Genomic DNA, 10,063 nt, shown 5'->3' with positions numbered 1-10,063 from the left:
AAGCTCTTCCGGTTTTTTTCAAAGTTTTTTTCCAGATTTTTTTTCCGTTTTTTTTTTTTTTTTTTTTTTTTTTTTTTACTTTTCTGCTGACCCTCGTTCTTTAAATGACGCTATCCCGAGGAGGACACCTAAAGGCGAGCCGTAATGGCCTCATCTTTGGCAAGCTCCTCCGGTTTTTTTCCAGATTTTTTTTCCGTTTTTTTTTTTTTTTTTTTTTTTTTAAAGTTCTGCTGACCCTCGTTCTTTAAATGACGCTATCCCAAGGAGGACACCTAAAGGCGGGCCGTAATGGCCTCATCTTTGGCAAGCTCCTCCGGTTTTTTTCCAGATTTTTTTTTCCGTTTTTTTTTTTTTTTTTTTTTTTTTTTTTTTTTTTTTTTTTTTTTTTTAAGTTCTGCTGACCCTCGTTCTTTAAATGACGCTATCCCGAGGAGGACACCTAAAGGCGAGCCGTAATGGCCTCATCTTTGGCAAGCTCTTCCGGTTTTTTTCACAGTTTTCTTCCAGATTTTTTTTCCGTTTTTTTTTTTTTTAAAGTTCTGCTGACCCTCGTTCTTTAAATGACGCTATCCCGAGGAGGACACCTAAAGGCGAGCCGTAATGGCCTCATCTTTGGCAAGCTCCTCCGGTTTTTTTCCAGATTTTTTTTTTTTTTAAGTTCTGCTGACCGTCGTTCTTTAAATGACCCTATCCCGAGGAGGACACCTAAAGGCGAGCCGTAATGGCCTCATCTTTGGCAAGCTCTTCCGGTTTTTTTCGCAGTTTTTTTCCAGATTTTTTTTCCGTTTTTTTTTTTTTTTTTAAGTTCTGCTGACCCTCGTTCTTTAAATGACGCTATCCCGAGGAGGACACCTAAAGGCGAGCCGTAATGGCCTCATCTTTGGCAAGCTCCTCCGGTTTTTTTCCAGATTTTTTATCCGTTTATTTATTTATTTTTTTTTAAGTTCTGCTGACCCTCGTTCTTTAAATGACGCTATCCCGAGTAGGACACCTAAAGGCGAGCCGTAATGGCCTCATCTTTGGCAAGCTCCTCCGGTTTTTTTCCAGATTTTTCTTTCCGTTTTTTTTTTTTTTTTTTTTTTTTTTTTTTTTTTTTTTTTTTTTAAGTTCTGCTGACCCTCGTTCTTTAAATGACGCTATCCCGAGGAGGACACCTAAAGGCGAGCCGTAATGGCCTCATCTTTGGCAAGCTCTTCCGGTTTTTTTCACAGTTTTTTTCCAGATTTTTTTTCCGTTTTTTTTTTTTTTTTTTTTTTATTACTTTTCTGCTGACCCTCGTTCTTTAAATGACGCTATCCCGAGGAGGACACCTAAAGGCGAGCCGTAATGGCCTCATCTTTGGCAAGCTCCTCCGGTTTTTTTCCAGATTTTTTTTCCGTTTTTTTTTTTTTTTTTTTTTTTTAACGTTCTGCTGACCCTCGTTCTTTAAATGACGCTATCCCGAGGAGGACACCTAAAGGCGAGCCGTAATGGCCTCATCTTTGGCAAGCTCCTCCGGTTTTTTTCCAGATTTTTTTTCCGTTTTTTTTTTTTTTAAAGTTCTGCTGACCCTCGTTCTTTAAATGACGCTATCCCGAGGAGGACACCTAAAGGCGAGCCGTAATGGCCTCATCTTTGGCAAGCTCCTCCGGTTTTTTTCCAGATTTTTTTTCCTTTTTTTTTTTTTTTTTTTTTTTTTTAAGTTCTGCTGACCCTCGTTCTTTAAATGACGCTATCCCGAGGAGGACACCTAAAGGCGAGCCGTAATGGCCTCATCTTTGGCAAGCTCTTCCGGTTTTTTTCACAGTTTTTTTCCAGATTTTTTTTCCGTTTTTTTTTTTTTTTTTTTTTATTACTTTTCTGCTGACCCTCGTTCTTTAAATGACGCTATCCCGAGGAGGACACCTAAAGGCGAGCCGTAATGGCCTCATCTTTGGCAAGCTCCTCCGGTGTTTTTCCAGATTTTTTTTCCTTTTTTTTTTTTTTTTTTTTTTTTTTTAAGTTCTGCTGACCCTCGTTCTTTAAATGACGCTATCCCGAGGAGGACACCTAAAGGCGAGCCGTAATGGCCTCATCTTTGGCAAGCTCTTCCGGTTTTTTTCAAAGTTTTTTTCCAGATTTTTTTTCCATTTTTTTTTTTTTTTTTTTTTTTTTTTTTACTTTTCTGCTGACCCTCGTTCTTTAAATGACGCTATCCCGAGGAGGACACCTAAAGGCGAGCCGTAATGGCCTCATCTTTGGCAAGCTCCTCCGGTTTTTTTCCAGATTTTTTTTCCGTTTTTTTTTTTTTTTTTTTTTTTTTTAAAGTTCTGCTGACCCTCGTTCTTTAAATGACGCTATCCCAAGGAGGACACCTAAAGGCGGGCCGTAATGGCCTCATCTTTGGCAAGCTCCTCCGGTTTTTTTCCAGATTTTTTTTTCCGTTTTTTTTTTTTTTTTTTTTTTTTTTTTTTTTTTTTTTTTTTTTTAAGTTCTGCTGACCCTCGTTCTTTAAATGACGCTATCCCGAGGAGGACACCTAAAGGCGAGCCGTAATGGCCTCATCTTTGGCAAGCTCTTCCGGTTTTTTTCACAGTTTTCTTCCAGATTTTTTTTCCGTTTTTTTTTTTTTTAAAGTTCTGCTGACCCTCGTTCTTTAAATGACGCTATCCCGAGGAGGACACCTAAAGGCGAGCCGTAATGGCCTCATCTTTGGCAAGCTCCTCCGGTTTTTTTCCAGATTTTTTTTTTTTTAAGTTCTGCTGACCGTCGTTCTTTAAATGACCCTATCCCGAGGAGGACACCTAAAGGCGAGCCGTAATGGCCTCATCTTTGGCAAGCTCTTCCGGTTTTTTTCACAGTTTTTTTCCAGATTTTTTTTCCGTTTTTTTTTTTTTTTTTTTTAAGTTCTGCTGACCCTCGTTCTTTAAATGACGCTATCCCGAGGAGGACACCTAAAGGCGAGCCGTAATGGCCTCATCTTTGGCAAGCTCCTCCGGTTTTTTTCCAGATTTTTTTTCCGTTTATTTATTTATTTTTTTTTAAGTTCTGCTGACCCTCGTTCTTTAAATGACGCTATCCCGAGTAGGACACCTAAAGGCGAGCCGTAATGGCCTCATCTTTGGCAAGCTCCTCCGGTTTTTTTCCAGATTTTTCTTTCCGTTTTTTTTTTTTTTTTTTTTAAGTTCTGCTGACCCTCGTTCTTTAAATGACGCTATCCCGAGTAGGACACCTAAAGGCGAGCCGTAATGGCCTCATCTTTGGCAAGCTCCTCCGGTTTTTTTCCAGATTTTTCTTTCCGTTTTTTTTTTTTTTTTTTTTTTTTTTTTTTTTTTTTTTTTTAAGTTCTGCTGACCCTCGTTCTTTAAATGACGCTATCCCGAGGAGGACACCTAAAGGCGAGCCGTAATGGCCTCATCTTTGGCAAGCTCTTCCGGTTTTTTTCACAGTTTTTTTCCAGATTTTTTTTCCGTTTTTTTTTTTTTTTTTTTTTTTTTTTTTTTTTTTACTTTTCTGCTGACCCTCGTTCTTTAAATGACGCTATCCCGAGGAGGACACCTAAAGGCGAGCCGTAATGGCCTCATCTTTGGCAAGCTCCTCCGGTTTTTTTCCAGATTTTTTTTCCGTTTTTTTTTTTTTTTTTTTTTTTAACGTTCTGCTGACCCTCGTTCTTTAAATGACGCTATCCCGAGGAGGACACCTAAAGGCGAGCCGTAATGGCCTCATCTTTGGCAAGCTCCTCCGGTTTTTTTCCAGATTTTTTTTCCGTTTTTTTTTTTTTAAAGTTCTGCTGACCCTCGTTCTTTAAATGACGCTATCCCGAGGAGGACACCTAAAGGCGAGCCGTAATGGCCTCATCTTTGGCAAGCTCCTCCGGTTTTTTTCCAGATTTTTTTTCCTTTTTTTTTTTTTTTTTTTTTTTTTTTAAGTTCTGCTGACCCTCGTTCTTTAAATGACGCTATCCCGAGGAGGACACCTAAAGGCGAGCCGTAATGGCCTCATCTTTGGCAAGCTCTTCCGGTTTTTTTCACAGTTTTTTTCCAGATTTTTTTTCCGTTTTTTTTTTTTTTTTTTTTTTTATTACTTTTCTGCTGACCCTCGTTCTTTAAATGACGCTATCCCGAGGAGGACACCTAAAGGCGAGCCGTAATGGCCTCATCTTTGGCAAGCTCCTCCGGTTTTTTTCCAGATTTTTTTTCCGTTTTTTTTTTTTTTTTTTTTTTTTTAACGTTCTGCTGACCCTCGTTCTTTAAATGACGCTATCCCGAGGAGGACACCTAAAGGCGAGCCGTAATGGCCTCATCTTTGGCAAGCTCCTCCGGTTTTTTTCCAGATTTTTTTTCCGTTTTTTTTTTTTTTAAAGTTCTGCTGACCCTCGTTCTTTAAATGACGCTATCCCGAGGAGGACACCTAAAGGCGAGCCGTAATGGCCTCATCTTTGGCAAGCTCCTCCGGTTTTTTTCCAGATTTTTTTTCCTTTTTTTTTTTTTTTTTTTTTTTTTTAAGTTCTGCTGACCCTCGTTCTTTAAATGACGCTATCCCGAGGAGGACACCTAAAGGCGAGCCGTAATGGCCTCATCTTTGGCAAGCTCTTCCGGTTTTTTTCACAGTTTTTTTCCAGATTTTTTTTCCGTTTTTTTTTTTTTTTTTTTTTATTACTTTTCTGCTGACCCTCGTTCTTTAAATGACGCTATCCCGAGGAGGACACCTAAAGGCGAGCCGTAATGGCCTCATCTTTGGCAAGCTCCTCCGGTGTTTTTCCAGATTTTTTTTCCTTTTTTTTTTTTTTTTTTTTTTTTTTTAAGTTCTGCTGACCCTCGTTCTTTAAATGACGCTATCCCGAGGAGGACACCTAAAGGCGAGCCGTAATGGCCTCATCTTTGGCAAGCTCTTCCGGTTTTTTTCAAAGTTTTTTTCCAGATTTTTTTTCCATTTTTTTTTTTTTTTTTTTTTTTTTTTTTTACTTTTCTGCTGACCCTCGTTCTTTAAATGACGCTATCCCGAGGAGGACACCTAAAGGCGAGCCGTAATGGCCTCATCTTTGGCAAGCTCCTCCGGTTTTTTTCCAGATTTTTTTTCCGTTTTTTTTTTTTTTTTTTTTTTTTTTAAAGTTCTGCTGACCCTCGTTCTTTAAATGACGCTATCCCAAGGAGGACACCTAAAGGCGGGCCGTAATGGCCTCATCTTTGGCAAGCTCCTCCGGTTTTTTTCCAGATTTTTTTTTCCGTTTTTTTTTTTTTTTTTTTTTTTTTTTTTTTTTTTTTTTTTTTTTTTTTTTTTTTTTTAAGTTCTGCTGACCCTCGTTCTTTAAATGACGCTATCCCGAGGAGGACACCTAAAGGCGAGCCGTAATGGCCTCATCTTTGGCAAGCTCTTCCGGTTTTTTTCACAGTTTTCTTCCAGATTTTTTTTCCGTTTTTTTTTTTTTTAAAGTTCTGCTGACCCTCGTTCTTTAAATGACGCTATCCCGAGGAGGACACCTAAAGGCGAGCCGTAATGGCCTCATCTTTGGCAAGCTCCTCCGGTTTTTTTCCAGATTTTTTTTTTTTTAAGTTCTGCTGACCGTCGTTCTTTAAATGACCCTATCCCGAGGAGGACACCTAAAGGCGAGCCGTAATGGCCTCATCTTTGGCAAGCTCTTCCGGTTTTTTTCACAGTTTTTTTCCAGATTTTTTTTCCGTTTTTTTTTTTTTTTTTTTTAAGTTCTGCTGACCCTCGTTCTTTAAATGACGCTATCCCGAGGAGGACACCTAAAGGCGAGCCGTAATGGCCTCATCTTTGGCAAGCTCCTCCGGTTTTTTTCCAGATTTTTTTTCCGTTTATTTATTTATTTTTTTTTAAGTTCTGCTGACCCTCGTTCTTTAAATGACGCTATCCCGAGTAGGACACCTAAAGGCGAGCCGTAATGGCCTCATCTTTGGCAAGCTCCTCCGGTTTTTTTCCAGATTTTTCTTTCCGTTTTTTTTTTTTTTTTTTTTAAGTTCTGCTGACCCTCGTTCTTTAAATGACGCTATCCCGAGTAGGACACCTAAAGGCGAGCCGTAATGGCCTCATCTTTGGCAAGCTCCTCCGGTTTTTTTCCAGATTTTTCTTTCCGTTTTTTTTTTTTTTTTTTTTTTTTTTTTTTTTTTTTAAGTTCTGCTGACCCTCGTTCTTTAAATGACGCTATCCCGAGGAGGACACCTAAAGGCGAGCCGTAATGGCCTCATCTTTGGCAAGCTCTTCCGGTTTTTTTCACAGTTTTTTTCCAGATTTTTTTTCCGTTTTTTTTTTTTTTTTTTTTTTTTTTTTTTTTTTTACTTTTCTGCTGACCCTCGTTCTTTAAATGACGCTATCCCGAGGAGGACACCTAAAGGCGAGCCGTAATGGCCTCATCTTTGGCAAGCTCCTCCGGTTTTTTTCCAGATTTTTTTTCCGTTTTTTTTTTTTTTTTTTTTTTTTAACGTTCTGCTGACCCTCGTTCTTTAAATGACGCTATCCCGAGGAGGACACCTAAAGGCGAGCCGTAATGGCCTCATCTTTGGCAAGCTCCTCCGGTTTTTTTCCAGATTTTTTTTCCGTTTTTTTTTTTTTTAAAGTTCTGCTGACCCTCGTTCTTTAAATGACGCTATCCCGAGGAGGACACCTAAAGGCGAGCCGTAATGGCCTCATCTTTGGCAAGCTCCTCCGGTTTTTTTCCAGATTTTTTTTCCTTTTTTTTTTTTTTTTTTTTTTTTTTTAAGTTCTGCTGACCCTCGTTCTTTAAATGACGCTATCCCGAGGAGGACACCTAAAGGCGAGCCGTAATGGCCTCATCTTTGGCAAGCTCTTCCGGTTTTTTTCACAGTTTTTTTCCAGATTTTTTTTCCGTTTTTTTTTTTTTTTTTTTTTATTACTTTTCTGCTGACCCTCGTTCTTTAAATGACGCTATCCCGAGGAGGACACCTAAAGGCGAGCCGTAATGGCCTCATCTTTGGCAAGCTCCTCCGGTGTTTTTCCAGATTTTTTTTCCTTTTTTTTTTTTTTTTTTTTTTTTTTAAGTTCTGCTGACCCTCGTTCTTTAAATGACGCTATCCCGAGGAGGACACCTAAAGGCGAGCCGTAATGGCCTCATCTTTGGCAAGCTCTTCCGGTTTTTTTCACAGTTTTTTTCCAGATTTTTTTTCCGTTTTTTTTTTTTTTTTTTTTTTTTTACTTTTCTGCTGACCCTCGTTCTTTAAATGACGCTATCCCGAGGAGGACACCTAAAGGCGAGCCGTAATGGCCTCATCTTTGGCAAGCTCCTCCGGTTTTTTTCCAGATTTTTTTTCCGTTTTTTTTTTTTTTTTTTTTTTTAAAGTTCTGCTGACCCTCGTTCTTTAAATGACGCTATCCCAAGGAGGACACCTAAAGGCGGGCCGTAATGGCCTCATCTTTGGCAAGCTCCTCCGGTTTTTTTCCAGATTTTTTTTTCCGTTTTTTTTTTTTTTTTTTTTTTTTTTTTTTTTTTTTTTTTTTTTTTTTTTTTTTTTTTTTAAGTTCTGCTGACCCTCGTTCTTTAAATGACGCTATCCCGAGGAGGACACCTAAAGGCGAGCCGTAATGGCCTCATCTTTGGCAAGCTCTTCCGGTTTTTTTCACAGTTTTCTTCCAGATTTTTTTTCCGTTTTTTTTTTTTTAAAGTTCTGCTGACCCTCGTTCTTTAAATGACGCTATCCCGAGGAGGACACCTAAAGGCGAGCCGTAATGGCCTCATCTTTGGCAAGCTCCTCCGGTTTTTTTCCAGATTTTTTTTTTTTTAAGTTCTGCTGACCGTCGTTCTTTAAATGACCCTATCCCGAGGAGGACACCTAAAGGCGAGCCGTAATGGCCTCATCTTTGGCAAGCTCTTCCGGTTTTTTTCACAGTTTTTTTCCAGATTTTTTTTCCGTTTTTTTTTTTTTTTTTTTAAGTTCTGCTGACCCTCGTTCTTTAAATGACGCTATCCCGAGGAGGACACCTAAAGGCGAGCCGTAATGGCCTCATCTTTGGCAAGCTCCTCCGGTTTTTTTCCAGATTTTTTTTCCGTTTATTTATTTATTTTTTTTTAAGTTCTGCTGACCCTCGTTCTTTAAATGACGCTATCCCGAGTAGGACACCTAAAGGCGAGCCGTAATGGCCTCATCTTTGGCAAGCTCCTCCGGTTTTTTTCCAGATTTTTCTTTCCTTTTTTTTTTTTTTTTTTTTTTTTTTTTTTTTTTTTTTTTTTTTAAGTTCTGCTGACCCTCGTTCTTTAAATGACGCTATCCCGAGGAGGACACCTAAAGGCGAGCCGTAATGGCCTCATCTTTGGCAAGCTCTTCCGGTTTTTTTCACAGTTTTTTTCCAGATTTTTTTTCCGTTTTTTTTTTTTTTTTTTTTATTACTTTTCTGCTGACCCTCGTTCTTTAAATGACGCTATCCCGAGGAGGACACCTAAAGGCGAGCCGTAATGGCCTCATCTTTGGCAAGCTCCTCCGGTTTTTTTCCAGATTTTTTTTCCGTTTTTTTTTTTTTTTTTTTTTTTTAACGTTCTGCTGACCCTCGTTCTTTAAATGACGCTATCCCGAGGAGGACACCTAAAGGCGAGCCGTAATGGCCTCATCTTTGGCAAGCTCCTCCGGTTTTTTTCCAGAATTTTTTTCCGTTTTTTTTTTTTTTAAAGTTCTGCTGACCCTCGTTCTTTAAATGACGCTATCCCGAGGAGGACACCTAAAGGCGAGCCGTAATGGCCTCATCTTTGGCAAGCTCCTCCGGTTTTTTTCCAGATTTTTTTTCCTTTTTTTTTTTTTTTTTTTTTTTTAAGTTCTGCTGACCCTCGTTCTTTAAATGACGCTATCCCGAGGAGGACACCTAAAGGCGAGCCGTAATGGCCTCATCTTTGGCAAGCTCTTCCGGTTTTTTTCAAAGTTTTTTTCCAGATTTTTTTTCCGTTTTTTTTTTTTTTTTTTTTTTTTTTTTTTTACTTTTCTGCTGACCCTCGTTCTTTAAATGACGCTATCCCGAGGAGGACACCTAAAGGCGAGCCGTAATGGCCTCATCTTTGGCAAGCTCCTCCGGTTTTTTTCCAAATTTTTTTTCCGTTTTTTTTTTTTTTTTTTTTTTTTTTTAAAGTTCTGCTGACCCTCGTTCTTTAAATGACGCTATCCCAAGGAGGACACCTAAAGGCGGGCCGTAATGGCCTCATCTTTGGCAAGCTCCTCCGGTTTTTTTCCAGATTTTTTTTTCCGTTTTTTTTTTTTTTTTTTTTTTTTTTTTTTTTTTTTTTTTTAAGTTCTGCTGACCCTCGTTCTTTAAATGACGCTATCCCGAGTAGGACACCTAAAGGCGAGCCGTAATGGCCTCATCTTTGGCAAGCTCTTCCGGTTTTTTTCACAGTTTTCTTCCAGATTTTTTTTCCGTTTTTTTTTTTTTTTAAAGTTCTGCTGACCCTCGTTCTTTAAATGACGCTATCCCGAGGAGGACACCTAAAGGCGAGCCGTAATGGCCTCATCTTTGGCAAGCTCCTCCGGTTTTTTTCCAGATTTTTTTTTTTTTAAGTTCTGCTGACCGTCGTTCTTTAAATGACCCTATCCCGAGGAGGACACCTAAAGGCGAGCCGTAATGGCCTCATCTTTGGCAAGCTCTTCCGGTTTTTTTCACAGTTTTTTTCCAGATTTTTTTTCCGTTTTTTTTTTTTTTTTTTTAAGTTCTGCTGACCCTCGTTCTTTAAATGACGCTATCCCGAGGAGGACACCTAAAGGCGAGCCGTAATGGCCTCATCTTTGGCAAGCTCCTCCGGTTTTTTTCCAGATTTTTTTTCCGTTTATTTATTTATTTTTTTTTAAGTTCTGCTGACCCTCGTTCTTTAAATGACGCTATCCCGAGTAGGACACCTAAAGGCGAGCCGTAATGGCCTCATCTTTGGCAAGCTCCTCCGGTTTTTTTCCAGATTTTTCTTTCCGTTTTTTTTTTTTTTTTTTTTTTTTTTTTTTTTTTAAGTTCTGCTGACCCTCGTTCTTTAAATGACGCTATCCCGAGGAGGACACCTAAAGGCGAGCCGTAATGGCCTCATCTTTGGCAAGCTCTTCCGGTTTTTTTCACAGTTTTTTTCCAGATTTTTTTTCCGTTTTTTTTTTTTTTTTTTTAT

Source organism: Arachis ipaensis, chromosome B4, assembly GCF_059453495.1.
Source record: "Arachis ipaensis isolate K30076 ecotype BB chromosome B4, ASM5945349v1, whole genome shotgun sequence".
Taxonomy (NCBI): domain Eukaryota; kingdom Viridiplantae; phylum Streptophyta; class Magnoliopsida; order Fabales; family Fabaceae; genus Arachis; species Arachis ipaensis.
The sequence above is the reverse complement of the archived record's forward strand: the minus strand, read 5'-3'. Positions refer to the sequence as shown.